A 25753-nucleotide genomic window follows, 5' to 3' on the forward strand; every position below is an offset into this window, starting at 1 on the left:
GACACATTTCCTAACTTGAATTTCTCAGCCTAGAACATTAGGTATAATTTATGACCTCATAAACACTTTGGAATATCCTGTGTATGGCTATCATAGAATTGGTTCATTTTATGGCTTTTGTTTTTTCTTCATAATTTGGAATTATATATAATACATGTATGTCTATATTGTATGTTATATATTGTATTGTACATATATAGTACATATATAGTTATGTGCTGTATATGAGTTATATAATTATATATTAGAATACAATATATTCTGTATATATATAAATACATTATGTATATTATCATTTCAAACATCAAACATTTCTCCAATGGCCTCTTACTGATTTTGTTCAGTGTGCACTGTGTGGTTGCAGTGTTCTCACAGCTGAGTCCACTGAGGTGCATGAACATCAGATAGGATGCTGCTGTAGGTCAACAGCAAGAGGAAGCCCAAGCTGGTGTGAGGAAACCCTGAAGGAAGTGCATTGGCTCCCATGATGGAAAAGTCCAACAGCCGTGTAGACTTTGGGTACAGTTTAAGCTGGACTATTTTGTGAGTACATTGTGTCTGCCTCCTTGCCTTCATGATGTCTTCTCTAGGGCAACTTTTTCAAGTTGTTTTGTTTTGTTTTGTTGGTTGTGGCCTTTGCATTGTCCCTGAGTTCTTCAGCTCAAGGCTACCACACTACCCCTTGAGCCATTGTGCCACTTCAGATTTTCTAGTGGTTAATTGGAGATAAGAGTCTCACGTTCTGGGGGCTGGGAGTTTGGCCTAGTGGTAGAGTGCTTGCCTAGCATGCACGAAGACCCTGGTTCGATTCCTCGGTACCCCACATACATAGCAAAAAGCTGGAAGTGGTGCTGAGGCTCAAGTGGTAGAGTGCTAGCCTTGAGAAAGTCCAAGGACAGTGCTCAAACCCTGAGCTCAAGCCCAGGACTGGCCAAAAAAAAAAAAAGAGTCTCACGTTCTTTAGTGCCTGGGCTGGCTTTGAACCACTATCCTCAGATCTCAGTCTCCTGAGTAGCTAGGATTACAGGTGTGAGCCACCACGCCTGGCAAGTTTTTCAAGTTTTAAAACCAAAATTATCCAATAGATAGAAAAAAAAGACAAACAATTTCACCTGGACATAATTAATTAAACAGTCGTCTAATTCACACAGTGAGAACAAGGGAGGTTATTCTTAGCAGAGGATTGCATATAAAATGATGCTTATGTAACAAACTCCAAAAAATGATAGTAATGTGGGTTTTTTTGCGTTTTTTATTGTAATTAGTAAAAGGGTTACATGATATTTGCCAGATAGAAGGTGCATTAATTCACATACATTGATACCCTTTCACATGTCTTGGTACCCATTACCCTCCCCCCCAACCCCCACCCGTCTTGGTTTTCCCCCCTTCCCTATCAAATTTCAAATAACCAAATACAAATAAATTCAATATATCAGATAACAAAGTGAGATACTATAACAATATGAGATAAACAAGGGACAGCAAAGGAGATGAGAGACAACATAGTACATTAAGGACAACAATCATTCGTTATATGGCTTTTGTTTCGATATCCTGGAGGTCCTTTCAATTAGCTTCATACTATATGGCCTTATGTATCAAGATTTTGCTCTATTGCAGATCTCTGCTAGTAGAGCCCAAGGTTTCTACTGATTATGACGAATGAGGGAAACCATTGAGCCTAAGTTCCTTTGAGTCTGGCTTACTTTACTTAATATGATCTTTTCTAAGTCTTTCCATTTCCTAACAAATGGGGCGATGTCATTCTTTCTGACAGCAGAATAGAATTCCATGGTGTACAAATACCACAACTTGTTGATCCACTCATCAACTGAGGGACATCTAGGTTGGTTCCAAATCTTTGCTATGGTGAATAGTGCTGCAATGAACATTGTTGTGCTAGTGGATTTAGTATGCCCTAGTTTCTGGATGGTTGGGTAAATGCCAAGTAGTGGAATTGCTGGGTCATAGGGGAGTTCTATGTTTAGCCTTTTGAGGAACTGCCACACTGCTTTCCATAGTGGTTGAACGAATTTGCACTCCCACCAACAGTGTAGTAGTGATCCCTCCTGGCCACATCCCCTCCAGCATCTGTTATTATTCGTTTTCCTGATCCTGGCCATTCTAACTGGAGTGAGGTGGAATCTTAGAGTTGTTTTGATTTGCATTTCTTTTATGACCAGAGATGTTGAGCATTTCTTCATGTGTCTATAGGCCATTTTTGTTTCTTCTTCAGAGAAGACTCTCTTTAAGTCTTTGGCCCATTTTTTAATGGGAGGGTTGTTACTTTGGAGATTAGTTTGGGAGTGATTCAATTTTTTAGTAATGTGGTTTTTTTAAATTATACTGTTTACAGTTCTTCTCTTCTATTCCTTTTTTCTTTTGTTTATTCCCTTCCATCACAGTTTGTTTGTTATTTTAATTTCTGTTCCCTTTGTCTTGTGTATAAGTTTATCTATCTAATTTGAGGAGGGGAAGGGGAAACGGAAGCAATGGAGAAAAAGTGAACCAATTCAGCAATGATACTCATTATTGTAAATGCACGCTACAGCTTTGCCGGGGAGAGAAGTCAGGAAGAGAAAAACTGGGAAAGAATGAGGGAGGAGTGCTACTGTTCAAGAGGAAATGTACTCACTACCTGACTCACGTAACTGTAACCCCTCTGTACCTCACCTTTACAATATTTTTTAAACCAACATTATAATATCCAGGACCAAATCCCCACATTATAGCTTAGAGGTCAAGTTTCAAATAAGCCCACCCACCTTAGGCTCATCAGTGATGCGGATCATCACTCTTTGCTCTGAGTGAGTGCGGTCAGTATCTTACAGAAGAGATGACCTTTGGCATTGTTACATTGTGATAGACAGGTTCTAGTGAGTGTCTCAAGCTAATCACTACAGATTAGACCAGGGTAGAGTGAACTAACCCAAAAAACACACAGATGTTGTGCACATGTGAAGCCCATTGGTGGGCTAGAGGGAATGACGGTGGGTTGGAATCAATCATACTTAATCCAAGATATCCACGTCTATATCTTTTGTGGAGAGAAAAAGGACGGTCATGGTGAGTATCTAGACTAACAGTATCACGGGGCGGGGGGTGCGGGGGTGGGTGTCCCTGGAAGTTCTCTATTAGGAGCCAGCTCTGTATTGGCTCATTTGTTTACTGGTTAATTTCTTTGTCATCCCACAGTTAATACCCACAGCATTTTACAATTATCTCTGGGTACATGAAGAATATATGAAACTTGAAGGACTCTTTCTCAATGAAGGTTAAAAAAGGCTATGCCCTGCCCTCTTATTTTACTCCACAGCCATCCTTGATGTATTCCGTGCCATGTTTTCCAACATCTGTGCTCATTGCTACAGATGCCACCTATTGAAATGACACAATAACATACCATGGAAGTGTCATCCCGTGTTCTTAAACTCATGAAGATGGTGGGGGAGAACCCATATGCACTGGATAAGATTTGTTAGAGTTACAATGTTCCTGTGAGTTCAGAATTAGTGAGCCAACAATGCTGTACATTTAGGGAAGGCATTGCTCATATAATATTGTAGTATAAACAAATACTGCAGATGGTAAATTTTCATAAGAAAATATATTGAATGAGGCAGTTTTGTACAAGCACACATAAAATTAAGTTATATATCCACCAGTTACCAAAAACGTTGTGAATAATACATACACATGTGCAAAATACTATGATGAAAAACCTTCATACAATTAATATACACTAATAAAAAATGTCATAAATAGAAGCTTGTAGCAATTTAACTCTTTCTTTCCCTTAGGAATATTGGTGGATGCCCACTAATTCAGTGTTTAGAGCAGGTCTGTAGAGAATAACTGCCATGAAATGAGAGAATGGACCACATGCAAATTAATTTGCCCCTACAGCAATTCTACAGAGCTCTATCTTGCTCTTTTGCTGATCTTTTCCTCTGCAGTGGCACAAAGGAACCACATCTCTGATGCCACCTAAATTAGTACCTCTCACATTCTGATGCTCCTGTGAATCTCCTGTTGATTTTGCTAGAACAAAACTTGCATACAATATAGGAACTGTGAGATAAGGCACATATGTAACATTCAACATGATACTTATCCCTGAAACATACAGACTCACAAAAGCCTGAATCCTGCTCTTTGCTCTTACTTTGAATCATTGGAACAATAAGCTCTCTCTGATACCTGTCTACACTTGAATAAGACAAGTGGTAAGAGTCAAAATGTGGTTTCTTTTTTGTTGTTGTTGTTTCTTTTTTTGTGGATCATGGGGCTTGAACTTGGCCTGAATATTGTCCCAGAGCTCTTCAGCTCAAGGCTACCGCCCTACCCTTGAGCCAAGCCCCACTTCCCGTTTTCTAAAGGTTAATTGGAGATAAGTTTCCCAGGCTGGCTTTGAACCTTGATCCTCAGATTTCAGCCTCCTGAGTAGCTAGGATTGCAGGTGAGAACCACTGCGCCCAGCTCAAAAATCTGGTTTCTTGTTGGAGATCCAGAAGAGAAAAAAAATGATAGAACTAGTAAAATATGAAGTTTTCTGGCCCTTTTAATTAAATGCGTGTCAAAAGCTGCCTCAACTAAAATACAGGTGTCAGGAAAGAAGACAGTTTTTTTTTTGTTTTTTTTTTATATTTTATTTTTTTTATTGTAATTAGTAAAAGGGTTACATGATATTTGCCAGATAGAAGGTGCATTAATTCACATACATTGATACCCTTTCACATGTCTTGGTACCCGTTTCCCTCCCCCCCCCACACCCCGCACCCATCTTGGTTTTCCCCCCTTCCCTATCAAATTTCAAATATCCAAATACAAATAAATTCAATATATCAGATAACAAAGTGAGATACTATACCAATATGAGATAACCAAGGGACAGCAAAGGAGATGAGAGACAACATAGTACATTAAGGACAACAATCATTCGTTATATGGCTTTTGTTTCGATATCCTGGAGGTCCTTTCAATTAGCTTCACATTATATGTCCTTATGTATCAAGATTTTGCTCTATTGCAAATCTCTGCTAGTAGAGCCCAAGGTTTCTACTGATTATGACGAATGAGGGAAACCATTGAGCCTAAGTTCCTTTGAGTCTGGCTTACTTCACTTAACATGATTTTTTCTTTTTTTTTTTTCAACCAATGCAGATGTCTAATTTATTTTTTTATTGTAATTAGTAAAAGGGTTACATGATATTTGCCAGATAGAAGGTGCATTAATTCACATACATTGATACCCTTTCACATGTCTTGGTACCCGTATCCCTCCCCCCCCCACACCCCGCACCCGTCTTGGTTTTCCCCCCTTCCCTATCAAATTTCAAATATCCAAATACAAATAAATTCAATATATCAGATAACAAAGTGAGATACTATACCAATATGAGATAACCAAGGGACAGCAAAGGAGATGAGAGACAACATAGTACATTAAGGACAACAATCATTCGTTATATGGCTTTTGTTTCGATATCCTGGAGGTCCTTTCAATTAGCTTCACATTATATGTCCTTATGTATCAAGATTTTGCTCTATTGCAAATCTCTGCTAGTAGAGCCCAAGGTTTCTACTGATTATGACGAATGAGGGAAACCATTGAGCCTAAGTTCCTTTGAGTCTGGCTTACTTCACTTAATATGATTTTTTCTAAGTCTTTCCATTTCCTAACAAATGGGGTGATGTCATTCTTTCTGACAGCAGAATAGAATTCCATTGTGTACAAATACCACAACTTGTTGATCCACTCACCAACTGAGGGACATCTAGGTTGGTTCCATATCTTTGCTATGGTGAATAGTGCTGCAATGAACATTGTTGTGCTAGTGGGTTTAGTATGTCCTTGTTTCTGAGTGGTTGGGTAAATGCCTTTTGAGGCACTGCCACACTGCTTTCCATAGTGGTTGAACGAGTTTGCACTCCCACCAACAGTGTAGTAGTGATCCCTCCTGGCCACATCCCCTCCAGCATCTGTTGTCATTCGTTTTCCTGATCCTGGCCATTCTAGCTGGAGTGAGGTGGAATCTTAGAATTGTTTTGATTTGCATTTCTTTTATGACCAGAGATGTTGAGCATTTCTTCATGTGTCTATAGGCCATTTTTGTTTCTTCTTCAGAGAAGACTCTCTTTAAGTCTTTGGCCCATTTTTTAATGGGATGGTTGTTACTTTGGAGGTTAGTTTTGGAGTGATTCAATTTTTTGAGTTGTTGATATATTTTAGATATGAGGCCTTTGTCCATTGTTTGGTTGTTGAAGATCTTCTCCCACTGTGTAGGCTTCCTGATTAGTTTACTAGCTATGTCCTTTGCCATACAAAAGCTCTGCAGTTTAATGCAGTCCCACTTATCCAGCCTTTCTCTGATTTGTTGTGATTCTTGGTCCTTATTAAGAAAGTTTCGACCTGTGCCAAGGAGGCCTAGTGTATCTCCTATTCCTTCCTGTAGAGTTTTCAGTGTGTCAGCTTTTACCTCCAGGTCTTTGATCCATTTGGAGTTAATTCTAAGGAAGACAGTTTTAAAAGACTACCTATTTCACATAAATCCAACACTGAGTTTTGTTGAGAAGGTATTACATGCAGGCAAGACACTTTGCCATTGATATATAGCTTAAAAAAGAAAGAAGCATATATTCTACTCTCGAGATAGTGGAACTGCCAGGCACTGGTGGCTCATACCTGTAATCCTAGTTATTCAGGAGTCTGAGATACGAGGATCACAGTTCAAAGCCAGCCTGGGCAGGAAAGTCTATGAGATTTTTATCTCCAATTAACCTCTAGAACTAGAAAATGGGAAGTGGCACTTCATCTCAACGTAGTAGAGCTCTAGTCATGAGCCAAAAAAGAAGCTCAAGGACAGCACCCAGGCCCTGAGTTCAAGCCCCACCACTGACCAAAAAAAAAAAAGTTGAAGGTGATTTTTATTTTATTATTTATTATATTTAAGGAGTTGTACAAAGGGGCTTCAATTCCACATGTCAATTTCTGAGTATAATGAATCTTACTCTGTGCCACCTTTTTCATCATTCTTGGCCATCTCTCCTAACTCCACCCATCCCCTCAATTTTCTTAGTTCTCTTTTCACATGTGTACACTCACTGTTATGACTGCCTTTGCCCACACTTCCTCTTTCCATTGAAGTCCCAGTCTCCTGGTATTCTTTTTTTTTTTTAATTGTAAGGTAATTGTTGAAGTCAACCTCTAGGGGAAAAAATCAATCAGTAAATAAATAAGATAGGGATTAATATCTGAAAAAAAATAAGAAATAAGGTGAAGGTGAGCTGGGTGCCAGTGATATATGCCTATCATTGTAGCTACTGGGAAGGCTGAAAATAGAAGAATTGTGACTGAAGAATAGCCTGTACAATGCAAGTCTTAAGAGCCCTTTCTCAACCTGAAACTGGGTTCAGTGGTATATCCCTATCATCCTAAAATGTACATGAGGCTGAGATTGTGAAGATTGTGGTTGCCATGTCACTGTAGGCAGAAAGACCATGACACTCCGTCTCCAAGGAGGGAAGCCGGACTCCACGGTGTATGCTTGCGATCCTAGCAATGATGAGAAGTGTAAAAGTAGAGGGATCAGTGCTGGGGCCATGTCCACGTGGAAAGCCACATCCTATTCTAAAAAAGAAAAAAGAAAAGCAGTGAAACACAAGGATGGAGGTATGACACATGGCTGGGGTGTGACTTGGCGATAGCATGCCAAGCTAGTAAATGCATGCAGCTCCGATCAAATCTCAGCACCAACACCAAGAAGAAAAAGGTAGAGAAAAAGAGAAGATGAGGAGCAAGGGAGAAAGAAGGAAAACATAGTAGGTTGAAGCAAACATGGTAGAAAGACAAATGAAGGAGAGGAGATAAATGTTAAGGATAGGTGTTTAAAACTTACCAGTGGCTTCTGATCCAAAATGTAAAGCCCATCAGAAGAACCAGGGCTGCTAGCACTGCAAAGAAGTTCCAGCCCTTGGAATAGGATGGTACTGTAGAATCAAGTGGACACCAAAAGTGTTGTTTCAATTTTTTTTGCCAGTCCTGGGCTGGAGCTCAGGGCCTGAGCACTGTTCTTAGACTTTCTCAAGGCTAGAGCTCTACCACTTGAGCTTCAGCACCATTTCTGGCTTTTTTCTACATATGTGGTACCAAGGAATTGAACCTGGGTCTTTGTGCATGCTAGGCAAGCACCCTACCACTAGGCCAAACTCCCAGCCCCTGTTTCAATCAACTTTAATTCTTCTGTTCCCTGTTTAGCTGCATTAACCTGGTCCATTTGAGTAGCTACCTCACTATTGCCCTTATTTTTTCCTATTCACTTCTCTCTTTCTTCTTTGGAGAGGAATCCTTATCCAACCCAGAAAATCCTCCTACTACATCTACTGATTCCCCATATTTAACACTTCCAGGTTGATTAGCTGAATCTCCTCTCATTCCCACCCCAGGCTCCAGCTCTCTCACCACAGTAGAAGACAAGGTCCTGTCCTCCTAGACTGTGTGCTTCACACGACAGCTCAGTCCCACTGCCTCCTTAGCTGCCACATCCAGGGCCACTCGCAGATACCAAGTCCCATGAGCATATAGCAGGACGTCACCTCTCTGGGTGTCCGGCTCCTCCTGCTCACCCCCATCCACATCACCCACACAGGCTTTGGGTAGAAACCAGAGATATGACACACCAGCCTCACATGGCTAGACTCAGGACTGGGGCCACTGGAATAGCCAGGCTTCAGGCCTCACTGTACAGGACAGGAAAGATGCTCAGACAAGGACTAACACAGTCTTAAGGTCAAATCTCCACGTCAGCCCAGATAGACACATCTTTTCCCACTCCTGGGAACCTGTCACTCATTATTTTCCTCTCTTGCATGACTCCTTCTTCTCATTGGGAGCAGAGAAGGGATGGTATTGGGATGGAAAATTGCTGGAGAGTGGGGTACAAAACTGACCTTGTCTCTGGAGATAAGCCTTCCCTGCTTCAAGCAAGCTCAGGAGCAAACGTGGGCAGGTGTCATTTAAAAATCTATATGCGCTGTTCTCATGTAGTCTTTGTCTAGATTGAGTAGTCTGCCAGCTAGCTGGGCCTTTTCCCGCCTTTTGGAGATGGTAACCATGAATTGTTCGGGAAGCTCAGGAAATCTGATCCTTGATAAGCTACATGCAGGAATCCTACTAAGTCTTCAGCATAATGCAGCTTACAGCCTGTTGACACCTGTGTCTCAAAGGGAACTGATAAACCAGAATTTTCATTAGAAGAAAATGATTTTTTTAATTTTAATGGAATGAGGGGAAACATAAAAGATAAGTAGAAACAGAAGGGAAATGTGTTAAGGAATTGAGAAAATGAAACCACTTGGTTCCATGTAAGGCTCAAAAAAAGTGGAATTGGTAGTCACAAGGGAGTGAGCATGAAATGACAAGCATGAGGAAAGATAGTTTCTCAATACAATGGCATGAATGCAGTGAGGGAGAAGGACACAGCTTGAGAGAGCCAGGTGAGGTGACTGGAATGCGATGATTGTGATGATTGCAAAGACTGAGTCTACTAAGAGGCACACATGGATCACTTAAGGCCAAACAGTAAGAAGGTTGAAGGTATACAGCTGGAGTCTGAAGAAAACCATGGCCACCAGAGACCTCAGAGGAAAGTATAACCTTGCAGCCAATGAGAAAATGTTGAAAGCCAATCAGCAAGAAAGCAAAGGACACCACAATTAATAAGCCAAATCATAGGTATCTTTATCACAAAGTGGAGATTACACAGGGGCATAGGGCTTCCCAAATCATGCAGTCCTAAGACAGCTCAGAGATAGTCTTTGAAAGGTAAAAGCCACATCCTTTGGGGCAAGTAATGTATGAAAGGTATTTTTTTTTCTTGCATAGCATGTGCACAAGCAAGAATGAGCTGATGTAGACTTATTCCCCCCAGAATACTGGGCAGATGGAACATTCTGAGGTTTTTCTGTAGCGCTCACTTAGCAAAACAACTTGTGGTTTCCTGCAGTACCTTCTAAGCAGACTACAGCTTTTGTATCAGGGACCTCTTTCCTTAGGAGATAAATAATTGTTACTTCTGTCAGGCTTTAGACTTAAGAGCATAACCTACTCCAAAAGATCTTCATAAAGAGTAAAAGTTATCTGAGTTTCACAAATTGGAAGGAAGGAAGGGAGGGAGGGAGGGAAGGAGGGAAGGAGGGAAGGGGAAGGGAAGGGAAGGGAAGGAGAAGGGAAGGGAAGGGAAGGGAAGGGAAAAGGAAAGGGAAAGGGAAAGGGGAAAAGGGAAAGGGAAAGGGGAAAAGGGAAAGGGAAAGGGGAAAAGGGAAAGGGGAAGGGGAAGGGAAGAGAGGGGAAGGGAAGAGAGGGGAAGGGGAAGGGAAGAGAGGGGAAGGGGAAGGGAAGAGAGGGGAAGGGAAAGGGAGAATCTAGAATTTGGGAAACTCAGAATGGAACTGGCAATGGTACTGTTTCTAGGTGTCTTCAAGGAGGAGACACAACACACAGTCACACACACACACACACACACACACACACACACACACACACACTTCTTCATACACACCATTAGTCAGGTACCAGAGTTCTTTCCTACTTCACTGTCCGCACCTAGTATGAGAGCAGCTAGCAATAGAAGCCACAGGGCATTCTTTCTCTCAGAGAAGTTGGTCTTTGATTTCTGTTCTACACAGTCTGACCAAACATAACCTCTCTGACTTCCTTCTCCAAACAGCAGGAAGACTTCCTCTGCCTACAACGATGATAATCTCCTCCCTCCCCAAACATTCTGTTTCTCATTTCCGATCTGGTTCTGATTCTCCTCTCAGGCTTCTTGCTCCTCTGTGTGTCCCAGTTCCCATCCTGTTCATCTTTCCCTATTTTAACTGCTTTGGAACAAATTGTGTGTGGCATTGAAAAGACAATTTACCACTGCAGTTGTTTGGGGATGGTTTTTATGTTTTCAGTGTTGGAAATTGAAGCCTGAACTTACACACTTTGTGTTACTCTGTCCATTTACCCTCTTCAACCCCCCCACACACACCAAGGGTACTCCCTTTCCTGCTTCATCCCCACACCATTCCGCCATAGCCACATTTCTGTGACACTAGTTGCTGATTCCGAATCCTTTATGATTGCCCTGGGGAGCAATAGAAACTCCCTCCATTTTTCTGCTAATCTTGGAGAAACACCAGTAGCCGTAGTACACACCGTAAGCACACTGAGACATACAATGGAAACCTGCCTCTGTTTCCTTTTATGGCTACACATGTGCCCAACTGCCACTTAACACCTGCTTGGAACCAAGAATCCTGACATACTTATGAGTGAGCAGACAGGAGACATGTGGCATGGCGTCAGTGTACCTGAGCTGGTCCAGTCTAAATAGCGTCAGGTCAGTGAGCAAGGTCACAGGGAGCTTTAGAGTTTACAACCCAAGACTGGTAAATCCAGTAACCTATTTTCCAGGTCCCCAACCCTACCTTTAGGAATTCAGGTATGTCCATCACCTGCCTTCACCAGGAAGACAACACAGCACCAAGTAAACCCAATATCCTATCACCCACTGCATGGCCAAGATGACAGCGGTTAAACCCAGCATCCCTCCTTCAAAACAACATTGTTTTGTGTATGTGTGTGTATGTGTGTGTGTGTTTGTGTGTGTGTGTGTGTGTGTGTGTCTGTGACTGTCCTTTCAGGCTAATCCACTGGCAGGGCAATCTGCTCTGTGTATCCCCCATTCTGTTTTTATGAACTAATTTTTGCTGTTATTTTTGTTTCTCCCACACGCACTTCAGCTTCCACAAGTGATAGAAAGCACACAATGCTGGTGTTTGTGAGACTGGCAGAGTTCATTGAACTCCTTTTGCAGCTGATGCCATTCAAATTGTAGCATTCTTACAGCGTTTACTGCCTACACATTTGATTTTATTGGGATTGAGGTTTTCAATAGAAGAGAAATTATTATTAATGTAAGAATATTATATTAGAAAAGGCTTTAGTGTAGCATTTCTATACATTTGCTTTGAGACAGGATCTCATTTTGTATCCCAGGTGTATCTCAAACTTAAAATCCTGGAATCCTGGAATTACAAGCACGCACCACTAATATTTGTAATTCAAAACTTTGCAAATGAACCTGCTTGCTACTGAGGCATGAAATGAATGATTTTGATGGCTTTAGGCTTCAAGCTCGTTTTAGTATATTGTATTTCCTGCTGCTTAAGATTTATCAAGGTCAACTTGCAAAGCCTCCTGGGTCTTTTCTTTAATGGGTTATGGGACTTGAACTCTGGGCTTTGGTGCTGTTCCTCAGCTCTTCAGCTCAAGGCTACCACCCTACCCCTTGAGTAACAGCCCTACTTCCAGCTTTCTAGTGGTTAATTGGAGATAAGAGTCTCATGGGCTTTAGTGCCCAGGCTAGCTTTGGACTGCAATCCTCAGATCTTAACCTCCTGAATAGCTTGGATTACAGGCGTGAACCACTGCACCCAGCTCTTCTGGGTCCTTTTTACACAATAGAAATATTCTACCTGATTATGTACTGCCCAATTCCTTTTGTTGATTTTTTTTAATTACAGGCACCTTATGGACTAGAAATTAGTTAAATTGAGAACTAAGAGAATTCAGGATACTAAGATTACAACAGGAAGAATACACAAAAGTCAGTATTTGAATGTAGAGGGAAAAGGTCAGCTAGGTTACACTGAAGCATTATTGGAAGGAGCATATTCATGTGAATGCAAGCAAGGAGCTTTCAGCCAGGTTTTACTACAATTTGACAGCTGGTTTGCAAATTATAGACTTTAATGCAGCTTGTTTTTTTTAATCCAAAAGGAAAATCACTTTTCCTCTCAAAGTATATAAATGTTTTATAATCATAATTGGTATAAAAATTGACTTTTGTATTTTTATTGTACAAAAACGCATAACATAAAATTTATCATCTTAACTATTTCTAAGCAAGCTATTCAGCCGTACTCTGTTAGAAAACAGATCGCATACACTCCATCTCACAAAACTGAAATCCAATAACCAGCTCCCCTTTTCCTCCAGTGGAATAGAATCTTGACCAGGAATAAATCAAACACTTGCATTATTTAGTAGTCAGTTTGTGCTTACAAGAACGGGAGTCATGGTAAACATCAAGTTGCTAACATTGAGAAGAACAGCATTTCTCTCCCTCCATGACAAGTTAGGTTTAAATGTCAGTTAATTAGAGGAGTCTGTGACTCTGTCCTAGGCCAAGGTGGATAACCATATTTTAAATATCAGTATAAGGTTAGCTTTGAATTTGGACTCAAGTAGGAACTTAATAGATTTTCACACATTACTGAGAATGTCCAGTGTCTACTTATAAAACTTTCAGGGTCAGATGGGCCCTGATGACTTATACATGAAATCCTAGCTAGAGAATGAAGTCTGAAGATTGAGGTTAAAAACCAGGCAGAAGTTGTAATCCCAGCTACACAGGAGGCTGAGATTTGAGGATTGTGGTTCAAAGCCAGCCCAGGCACTAAAGAAGGTGAGACTCTTATCTCCAATTAATCACTAGAAAATGGTAAGTGGGACTGTGGCTCCAGAGGTAGGGTGGTAGTCTTGAGCTGAAGAGCTCAGGGACAGTGCCCAAGCCCAGAGTTCAAGCCCCACGACCAACAGAAGAAAAAAAAAAAGGAAATCAGGCTGGGTAGGAAAATCCATGAGACTTTTTATCTCCAATAAACTCTCAGAAAAAGCTGGAAGTAGAGCTATGGCTTAAATGGTAGAACACTGGCCTGGAGGAAAAAGAGCTCGGGACAGTGCTCAGGCCCTAAGTTCAAGCTCCAGGAATGGCACCACAAAAATAACAAACAAAAAAAACTATTCAGGGTAATCTAATGTCACTTGCTTAAATGCTTAAATATTATGATAGGAATGCATACTCATGTTATTTCTATCACATACATCCTTAGACCTTTATATATTTACAGGAATATATGTGTGTATATGTGTATACATTTGCACATATATTATGCCTGTAGTACAGAATGTACAGAATGACAGAAGAGAACAACAGCATACCCTACTCCTCAAAAAAGCAAAGAAAGAGAAAGAAAAGAAGGAAGAAAGGAACGAACGAATGAATGAACAAACCAATGAAGAAAAAAAAAGAGGACTGTGTTTCTGGTTCAAGTGTTACAATATCAAGTTTGAGCCCTGAACCAGTGGCTCACACCATGCATGTAATCTAGCTACTAAGGAAGCTGAGATCTAAGGATCTAAATTAGAAGCCAACCCCAGGCAGGAGAGTTCATAAGACACTTAGGAAAAGCCTCAGCCCAGAAGACCACGTGGACACCAAGTCACACATAGCAAAGTTGATTGGCAGCAAGCTGACAAGCTGACCCTCTTGGGTAGGGACAGTACTTGTCCTTGAGCAAGGAGGTGTATATGGCTAGGCGATTGAGGGTTTACTCAGTTTTACTAGGAGCTGGTTTGTGTGCGAGCATGGAGTTTATGAGGCAAAATGAGAACAGGTTTGTGTTCGCAACTCCCTGTGTCGCCCCGTAAGGTAAGGCCTGAGTCAGCTAATTTGGGCAAGGGCCTGTGTCACCAGATTTTGGGGAAAAGCCATACTTTACAGCAAGGCCTAAGATAATGGAGTGGCTCCTAAAATGGATAGAGGAGGTTAGGCTAACATTTATCTCCAATAAACTACCAAGAGAAGCCAGAAATGTTCCTGTGGCTCAAGTGGAAGAGTACTGGCCTTGAGCAAAAATACTCAGGAACAGCACCCAGGCGCTTAGTTCAAGCCCAAGGACTGGCACAACAAAGCAAAATAAAAATAAACTCACAATGTGAAGCCCTGAATTAGAAAAAAAGAAAGGAAGGAAGGAAGGAAAGAGAAGGAGAGAAGGAAGGAAAGAAAGAGAAAAGGGGGAAGGGAAGGAGAGAGAATGGGAAGAATGAAAACAAAGAAGAAAATGAAAGGGAAAAAGGAGGGAAGGGATAAAAGATAAAAGATGGGATTGTTAATTGCTTCATGCCATGGTCTTGAGGCTTCAAGTTTTTAACTGAGGATGTTAAAACTTGGTTTTAATCTCTACCGCCACCTCATGGTTAAGGACAGAAAATCATCCACTCTGCATCTTCAGTTACACTAAAAACCCTAAAATTTTTAACTGATGGATTTTGATATTGCAAGCATTTTCATTTTGTACTTGGTCATATAATTATTTTATATAATGTCATATATTTTGTGACTTTTTTCTCTGAAAAAAAATGACTCATGGTACAAGAGCTTACCCCAAACTCAACTCAAAAGGGTAACTGTTTTCTAGTTTTTATGTGTTGTGTTCTATTTTGGGAATCTTCAAATGTATATTGTTGAAATAATCATTCTTCCTTGTGTAGCTCTCATGCTTATCATTTGGTCTAAACAAGTTTCTAATAGACCAAACTATTGGACTGGTTAATTCTCTATCCTCATTTTTTTCTCTTTTCTACTTTCTAAGATGCCCATTTGCCCACTTCTGTTTCTGTATCCTAAAATACATTGCTTCATTTGATGTACAACGTTTTTTGCAACAGAGGATAGTGTACTGCACTTCATATATTATGTATTCTTTCCATTTAAGAGAGTGTATCCCTCAGGCACAGCTACCACAGTGTGTTCAGAGAGGTGAGCTCAATATTCCAAACCTCAGTACCACATAGATATAGAGTAATAGATATATGATACATGTTATATAGATTTATTACATACATATACTATATGATGCATTTTGTATCTATAGATCTCCACAGGAAGCTGTGCGACCATCTGTTAGCTTCTGTACCCCACACAGTTAGCTACAACACCAACACACGCTCTCCAGAGTTACTTCCCCAGCTCAGGTACCTACAACACCTCCAGCTTTCTGGCTGTTGGATGGGCATTGTAAAATAACACCTTCTTTTAGCTTGCATTCTCTACTTAATAGTGAGTCTGAGTATTAATTCATAGGACTGTTAGCTTTGGGAGGGTTACCTATGGTAGGTCACATGCATTGTTCACTTGTGATTTATTTTTGTCTTCTTATTCATTTGGAATGTTTATAATCTAAATATAATTGCATATTATACTATATAGTACATATTATAATGTATATGCTACTCAGGTATAACAACATATATTGATATCAATGTATGTATGTATATGTGCACATGTATTGCTTATTTTATTTTTAAATTTTTCCCAGATGCCTACTCCTGAATTTAGCTCAGTATATTTACTTGGTTGTCACAAAGACCAGTTAAATCCTCTCTTACTTGGGATGAACTTTCCCAAACTGCATCATGTGCCTATATGGGACGTTCATGTTTAGAATCTATACCATCCCAGGCAATTGAGGGGAGAAAAAAGGAACCTATACTATCAAAGAATAGTTGAAAAACTAGTTACTGTACACAAATCACATCTGTATTTTTTCTAATATAACAGTAAAAAAAAAATCTAGAGCAAAATTGGAACCTAAGTAATCAGTAAATCAGAAAAGCCTACCAAATAATAACATACATTCTTTTTTTTTTTTTTTGCCAGTCCTGGGCCTGAGCTCAGGGCCTGAGCACTGTCCTTGGACTTTCTCAAGTCTTAGCACTCTACCACTTGAGCCTCAGCACCACTTCTGGCTTTTTCTATGTATGTGGTACTGAGGAATCGAACCCGGGTCTTCATGCATGCTAGGCAAGCACTTTAACCACTAGGCCAAACTCCCGGCCATAACATACATTCTTATTATTTATTAAATTTTCCTATTTTAACACTATCACCTTTCAGCTTGATCAAGTCACTTTTGCACCAAATGCATAGGAGATGCTAAAAGGTAGGTGCAGCTGCCATGTTTCACCAAGGCAGGTGCTATATGGTGGTTACTTACTTTCCTGTCTGCCTCAAGTTCTGACGCCTTCACTCACCTTCTTTCAAATGTAGAATTTCAGGAAGTTAATAAGACAGCTGCTGCTTCCTATCAAATATCTCTCCACCCTGCCTCGAGATTTGCACCTCTTCTTTGTCTGTTTATTTGAAAGGGGGACTGGAATTCAATGTCCAATGCTTTCATCACCTGGTGCTCTATCACCTGAACCATGCCTCATTCAATTCTTTCTTGAGAAGATTCCTCTTTGGAACTGTTGTTCCCTAAACATGAACTTTCTGTGGCTGAGGTGAGATGTTTGTTTGGAAAATTAACAAGAATGTGTGATAAAAATGTGAGAGGAGGCCGGGAGTTTGGCCTAGTGGTTAAAGTGCTTGCCTAGCATGCACGAAGACCCGGGTTCAATTCCTCGGTACCACATACATAGAAAAAAGCTGGAAGTGGTGCTGAGGCTCAAGTGGTGGAGCTCTAGCCTTGAGAAAGTCCAAGGACAGTGCTCAGGCCCTGAGCTCAAGTGCACAACTGGCAAAAAAAAAAAAAATGTGAGAGGAGGAGGAGGAGGAAGAGAAAAGAAAAACATTTTTCAGAGATTTCATTTTTAAAAAGTAACTAAACAAAGCTGGGTGCCAGTGGCTCACACCTGCAATCCTAGCTACTCGGGAGGCTGAGATCTGAGCATCACAGTTCAAAGCCAGCATAGGCAAGGAACATCCATGAGACTCCACCTTGAATTAAACACCAAAAAGCTGGAAGTAGAGCTGTGGTTCAAGTGGTAAAATGCTGCCTTGAGGAAAATAGCTCAGCTCAGGGACGGCATCCAAGCCCTGAACTCAAGCCCCAGGATAGGCACAAAAATTAATTTATTAGTTAGTTAATTTAGCTGTGAAACAAAGGCAATAAAAATGTGTGAAGTCTGGAGCTAGGCACCAGTGGCTCAAACCTAGCCACATAGGAGACTGAGATCTTAGGATCCAAATTCAAAGCCATGAGTCAATGAGACTCTTATCTCCAATTAACCACCAGAAAAACAGAAGAGGAGCTGTAGTCGAGCCTTGAAGGAAAGAGCTCAAGAACAGCTCCCAGGCCCTGAGATGACACAGGCCCCACAACTGGAGAGAGAGAGAGAGAGAGAGAGAGAGAGAGAGAGAGAGAGAGAGAGAGAGAGAGAGAGAGAGAGAGAGAGAGAGAGAGAGAGACAGAGACACAGAGACAGACAGAGAGACAGAGACAGAGAGGGGGGGGAATATACTACATATACATTCCTCAATTTCTAGCCAGACACTCCTAGTATTGTCCTTAACCCCTCTACTTATCTGTGATACATGTGTACCACATTCCAGAGCCCTCCAGTATCACTGCCTCTCAAATTCTAATACAACTGTGAGTTGTCAACTAACGCTGCTTATGTGTACATGGTAATTCACTCAGGGTGGAATCAGGCTCCAGAATATGTATTTCTACCCATCTCCTGGGTGACAACTGCTGCCCTTAACACCCAAAGCAGCAAAGCGTCCCTCCTGCCCTGCTCTCCTGGTTTAGAATCCCTGGAGCAATCATTGCACTCCAGTCGCCATCTGTACTTGAAGGGTAGGAGCAATCCGAAGTAAAATGTTGTAGCTCCTTAAGAGTCTCAAGAGGAAACTATGAAGTCTCCCGTTCAAGTGAGACCATCGTTTCACACAGGCAGTCAGGAAGAGAGAGAACGAAAGAACACAATACAAACTGGGCATGAATCTGACACAGGCTTTACTGAGACCATGTTACACACGCGCAAGACACTTTGCCAGAGATGTGTGCATCTGAAAAGACATGCTTGGTTTTCAAGATTCTGTATTTAAAAGGGAGGAAGGATGTTTCACAACAGCCATAGGAGATAAGAGAGTGAGACAGGCAATGAACGAAGTACAGTTGAGACGGGGGTGCTCTGACAAAGGACACTGCATATCAGAGTCCAGACGGCATGTGGAGGAAGGGGCATGGAAACGCGCAGGACTGTCCCTTCATAAGCAGGCAGGTGGATGCCGCTGCAATCTGACTCCATCCAAATCCTGCCAAGTTATATTCGATGTACACTGTCAACTGATCATTTAGCAGGAGTTATCAGCAGATGTTTTACAAGAAGAGTGGCAAAGCTGTCTTCCCTCAGTGTGGTCAGGTGTGTGCCCATCACCTGGGATTCTAGGTCCTCATTTCAAGGAGGCTCCTGTGGGGAGGGAGGTTCACATTCTTCCACTACTGCAGCAATCAGATCTTGTCAGGAGAAAAACAAAAACAAAAACGCTTGCCATCTACCTTTCGTGATGCTCTCAGCCCTGGGAGACAGAGTAGAGAATCAGATCTAGAGTCATGCACCCCAACAGTGTCTAGGAAAAGCAGCGCTTTGTACCCCCCTCCCCATCCAAGCTGCATCATGGTGTGTTTTAGAACTGGTCATAGTGACCTTCTTGCTTTCCTGTTTACCAAATATCCAATGCATCGCCACATAATTTAGTTGCCATTTTTCAGTAGATACCCATGTGCCCTAAAGTCCAATGCTCATTATGGAAAAATAGAGATTAAATTCCTCCTTCCATCTAGTGGGAGCCCGAGCGGTGGGACTCCGCCTATGGAAATCCTTCTTGAATCATTTGTGTCTACACCAGAAACATGCCCAGGTTCTTAACATCCCTCATTTGTTGATTCCCCATATACCACGTTACCACTCAAATTTCCCCTTCTCCCAGAAACTTTTCCTCAGAACCTGTATGTGTTGGTCCTCCTCCTCTCCAACAAAAACATCAACTTCCCTCCCAGAGAAAGACACTGTCTTTAATGACATCCTAATAAATGTTGTTTTTCCTAAAATAATAGATAGATATGCATACATACATTCATACATACATATACATGACGTACATACATACATAGGATAGATGTAGGAAAATGATAGAGAATAGCTATGATGTTAAGATCACCTAGTATACAAAGTGAGATAGTATAAATCTAAAATAGCAGACAAGGTTTATTGACTCAAGGATAGATATGTAGAACAAATAAAAGTAAGAAGTACAGAAGTATACATGTCTTTAAACTACAGTAAAATTGGTGCAATGTATCAATGGCATTGGTTGACTGTTATTTTTAGTAACTCAAATTTGATGTAAAATGGACAAAAGAGTGTACCATCATGGGTCTTCCTCACAAAAAGGAACTGTAACCACAATAATGAACAAATATATTCTGAATGGAGTGATTGAGCGCAGTCAGCCAACAAGTAGCAAGGAAGTGACAATATCCCCATGGTACAAAAAAAATTAGCACCATGGAGAGAAGAATAAGGGTCCCTGCCTCTCCCATGGTTTTTTCCCATCAAGATTGGCTCAAAGCCGAGACTGACTTCTCTTTAATTGGGAGAAGGTAAGTGGGAGAACCCCAGAGCACCTATGCTAAGCAGAGATTGCCACCAGCCTCAAAGCCCAAACACAACTGGAGAGTTTACCAGAGTTTTCACGTGGTGAAGCTGACAGAGAATGGGAAGAGCATAATGCATACCCCACAACCTCCATGAGGTTAAAAAAAAAAACTGCAGCCAAGAATCATGTTGAAACGAAACACATGCCTAGAGTGCATCTCATCCCAGCCGCTGGTAACCACAGCCATTCTTGAGAATGGACCATCATTTCACCGTGATCATATGACAGGGCTGTACCACCACCCTCCCTCCCAGATGCTTACAGCCTGTGCCCAGCAAACAAGCCAAGACTTAGATTTCCAAACCAACATAATACCCTGTAACCAAGGGAACATGTAAACTTGCACGGAGATGGGGGGGGAGAGAGCCAATAGACATTCACTGTGCAAATGGGTCTGCACCAACTGGGCAAAGCACTGACCTCATCCCTCAGTGAGCCTGCCACACGACAGCTGGCCCACAGTGACTGCATGTGCCAAAGACCATCCGATCCAAGCAGTGACCTCAGCCCTCTGGACAGACAGCTCTGCAGCACTTCTATGCACCTGAGCCTAGCCAAGAGCCAGCCAGGCAAAAATCTCTGTATCTATCACGTGATGACCCCTAGTGACCACATGTATCTGAGGCTAGCCCGATGGGTCACCTCAACAGTAGGCCTGTCTCCCCCCTTTAAATGAGTCTGACATACAACTCAATGGCCAACGGCTCCCGGAAGTACTTCAGTCTGGTCCACTGATCACCAGCACAGTAGACCTGCAGTACACTGGTGAGCTTACAACACCTATATACATCCAAGGTTGGCTCTGCAGACAGCTACATGGAGGCTCCACCCATGGGAAAGCCTATGCACTTTACAGCTGCCAACTTACAGCACCTGTACCACCCATATTCAACCACACAGGTAGTGGCCTTCTCCAAATAAAACCACACCATGCCATCATAGTTATACCTATTAGCACAGACCACAAAGGATATGGAGAATTGTTTACAAATATATGGGCATCCATAAAGTGATGTGCATCACACGCACACACACACACACACACACACACACACACACACACACGGGTTAACCAAGAAGAGAAAGCCAATACCGTGGCTTACCAGGTACAAATGCTAGATTGTTCCTCACAGGTCTCCCACTCACATTGTGAGAAGAGTCAGGACCAAAGTGCAGGTGAAATGTAATGCAGCTGAAGTCTCTGTCATCAACTGCTTCAGAAAGGAAGCAGTTGAAGGAGCAAGCTGGTCTGAGAAGCAGAGTGAAAAGGTGTTTATTACAGGGCGCTCACACCTATAAACCTACATACTCAGGGGGCTGAGTTCTGAGTATCATGGTTCCAAGCCAGCCCAGGCAGGAAAGACTCTAATCTTCAATAAACTTGAAAAAAAAAAACAGTTGCAAGTGAGCTCTGGCTCAAGGACAGGGCCCAAATCCTGAGTTCAAGCCCCAGGATTAGCACCAAAAAAAAGAGGTGTTTACTACTGTCATAGTATACAAACAACAATAACAACAACAACAAAAAAACCTATGTACCAAATCGAAAGTCAATAAGAGGTTTTTCATGGGCAATCCTTGATAACCCACAATCTTGGTAAGTGTTTAGCTCACCAATGCCACCTACTGGTTAGATGTAGCTATTAATAAAGTAATGGAAGAGGGAATTTGCTCAGTTCACTCTATTTCCTTAATTGAATTGTTGTGGCCTGATGTTGCACATCACCTGCAAACACAGCCATTTATCGGTCAGGACTCTTATCTTAACCAACTACTTTTTTAAAAAGCAAGAAAATTCAATTTGGTGCTTTTAAGTAAACTGTATTGATGTTCACACAATCAATGGAGCTACAAGGATGTTTATAGGTGAAACTTGGCTGTAAATGGAGGCTTTTATCTGCCTCGTGGGTTCTTCCCCCTATTTTGTCTCACAGCTATAGTTAGCCTTAAATGAGATCTGCACACTACATTTAGAATATAAATAATTTAATTCCTTTCTGGGGCCTCAATTCTCTATTTAATCCTCCAAATTAAGGTGTCTGAGAAAACACCCCAAATGAATTCCACTGAGCAAAATGAACTCCATTCCTCTAGAACCTTAGCTAAATCATTTTTTTCTTTCCTAATTTTAGTTTATATTGGGTGAAAAGACTATATATGTATCATGATCAATTATTCTTCACATGAAGAAGTATACATGGTAAGAATGTGGGTTGGTGGTAGTGTGCGTGTCTAGCATGCATGAAGCCCAGGGTTCGAATCCTCAGTACCAGATAAACAGGAAAGACTGACATGGCACTATGGCTCAAGCGGTAAGTGCTAGCCTTGAACAAAAGAAGCTCAGGGACAGTACCCAGCCCCTGAATTCAAGCTGAAAAAAAAATGATGTATCAAATGAGTAGTTACAGACAAAGATTGGAAATTTTTGGCCTCTTTTGTAATGTGTTCCTAGATTGAATGGTTCATACCATTTATTCCCTAGAAGTTGTCCATCTACATTCAGAAATGTTCTAGACTCCATTCTCTCTGCCCTTCCACCAATACCACCAATGAGCTCTACTGTCTTAGTCTTTGCCAGCCTCTACCTTTGCCTACAAGACCTGCCACTTTTGGGGGGGGGGGTCTGGGGCTTGAACTCAGGGCCTGGGCATTGTCCCTAAGGTCTTCAGTTCAAGGCTACCGTCCTACCCCTGGAGCCTCAGCACCACTTCTGGTTTTCTAGAGGTTGATTGGAGATAAGAGTCTCACGTTCTTAAGTACCAGCTTGCTTTGAACTGCAATCCTCACATCTCAGCCTCCTGAGTAGCTAGGATTATAGGTGTGAGTCACTGTGCCCAGCCAAGACCAGCCACTTCTTAATAGTCACTTATAAAAGGCTCCCTTGCCTAAAGCCTAGTCTCTCTGAGCTTTCCTTGCATCCACCCTTGAGCAATTTTGTGGTCAGCCGTGGGCTTTATAAAATCTCAAAGACTTTTCTCATTACCATGAGAGTAGATGTCTTCTACGTGCTTTCACGTCCCAGTCAGAAAAATGTTTATAATGAACTGTAACCGAATTGCAAAGAAAATTATAGGGTTTTATCAATATTTTGTCTATGAACAATCTGGTTTCACTTGCGATTATTCCCTGCTGAGCAAAATGGCTTTTTTAATGTTGGTGTCTTTAAAACTCTGGAATCTAAGGCTCTGTCTTTCTGCCATGAGCCTAGAAGCTACTATTGCACAGGTAGAACACAGATGGGACTCATTCTCTAGGACTTTGCTTGACTTATAAATGGTAGCTCCCCAAACTCCCTTCTTAGAAACAGACAGATAAAACTAGGCTCTAATCAAAAAGAAGCAAATAAAAGCTGTGCCTGGAAACAAGAATTCTCTCTTTTGTATTTATTTTTTGTTTGGGGTGATTCTGCCTTCCTCTCTTTACATATGGTGCATTCACGTGTATATCTTCAGGAGCGTGGGAAAGAACTCAAGGGAAAGGGTGAAAGAGTACAGCAATGAAGCTCATGGGACGTGGATGCTCGTGAACTACACAACACCTTGGTGGGTATGGGAGGGAGGGACTGGGAGAGAGCGAGGGAACAGAAGACACTGTAAGAAAAGAAATGTATTCATTACCTGACTCACGTCACTGAACCCCTCCTTACATCACCTCTATACTGACAATAAAGTAAATCAATTATTTTTTTAATCTGTGCCTGAAGCTGCTACGTGGGAGGACCAAAAAGGGCAGCAGCAGGGCACCAGGGATTTGCAATCCCAAAACATGATGAAAGATGATACTATCAATAAAATATTGATGATTTCCAGCAAATCAAAAGAAAAAGAAAGCAACCACCAGAGGAAAAAAAAGAACAAACGCTACTGACATTCAATTTAAGGAATAAAATTACATGAACAAGAACAAAACACATGAAGAGATGCTCAGTCATTACTCATTGAGGAAAGAAAAGTGGCAATAAAATTTAATATATCCATGTAGGAAATACTAGACTGTACGATGTGGTGTGGACATGGGGTATGTGTGCATTGTTTTGTAAAATGTCGGTAGTAATATAGCTGTCTAGCTCAAGACAAGTAGAAATTCCTGACCTGGAATTTAACAACTTGTGATCTGTGGTGAAGAAACTCAAACCGGTCAAGAAAGTAATAAGCATGCAAATCTCATTGTGTGTTAACAATCATAACTGACTCTTCAACAGGAAAAGCAATACGTATGTGGTTGGCACAAATCTTACAATGCATCAGTGAGAAATGACAGGTTATATGTACTTGTGGCAACAGAAGAAATTGTTAACTATTTAGGAAGACATAAGCAATACAGATATAGACATATATGTGTATATAATCACATATGTTTACATTCCCTAACATGCATGCATACAGAATAACTTGAAGGGGTATACATAAACAAAAAGTGACCTATCTGTTACTTTATAATGGTCATCTGTGAATGAAATTAGAAATGAGAGTGGATAATAAGTATGAAGGTTAATAAGTGAATGATTGACACAAGAAAATGCCCTGGCCTTTTACCAGGAAATTGTCCTCTGCACTACTGCTATGATAGGAAATCCTCCAAATTGTCTCATGATTAAAGGTTTAAACCCCAACTGGTAGCACTATGAAAAGCGATTGAATCATAAGCATTCTTACTTTATTAATGACTTAACTCTTCCATGAGTTCATAGCTTAATGAAAATGGTAGAAGCTTCAGGGAGTGTGGCCTAGTTAGAGGAAGTAGGTCACAGGAAGCTTTCCTTTGGAAGGCGGCTGCTGCTGCTGCTGCTGCTGCTGCTGCTGCTGCTGCTGCTGCTTCTTCTTCTTCTTCTTCTTCTTCTTCTTCTTCTTCTTCTTCTTCTTCTTCTTCTTCTCCTTCTTCTTCCTTTTCCTCTTCATCCTCTTCCTCCTCCTTCTCCTCCTCCACCTCTTCCTCCTCCTCCTCTTTCTTCTTCTTTTCTCCCCCTCTCTTTTCCTCTTCATCCTCCTTCTCCTTTTTCCTCTCTTCTCCACCCTCTCTCTTTCCCTCTTTCTTTTATCCAAACCTGCCAGCATTTCTAACAATGCAATTTTTAGTAGTTAATTGGAGATAAGATTGGGGAGGTAGGAGTTTCCATTGAATGGTCTTTATATGAAAGGTGTACTCACAAAATAGTCAATTGCTATATCTAGAAATTAGCTGTTCCAGGGAAGTACTGTTCTCATCATACTGAAACATCTTAACAATAGAAAACATCATGATCCCTAAAACTTCCTTACGGTGGGCTCATTATGCTATTTTCTTTGTTTTTTTTACTGTACTAGAGTTTGAACTCAGATTTCCTAAGCAGGTGCTCTACCACTTGAGTCATACCCAAAACCATTTTTTAGTTTTGTTTTTGCTGGTCCTGGGTCTTGAACTCAGAGCCTGGGTGC

At 41.3% G+C, this 25753-nt stretch overlaps 1 pseudogene; it reads right to left on the bottom strand.

Annotated features, from left to right (window-relative positions):
* Positions 1–8417: 8417 nt before the first annotated feature.
* LOC150058077 (T-cell surface glycoprotein CD1a-like) lies at positions 8418–22081 on the bottom strand (annotated as a pseudogene).
* Positions 22082–25753: the final 3672 nt, after the last annotated feature.

Source organism: Megascapheus bottae, chromosome 10, assembly GCF_031878675.1.
Source record: "Megascapheus bottae isolate mThoBot1 chromosome 10, mThoBot2.hap1, whole genome shotgun sequence".
NCBI lineage: Eukaryota > Metazoa > Chordata > Mammalia > Rodentia > Geomyidae > Megascapheus > Megascapheus bottae.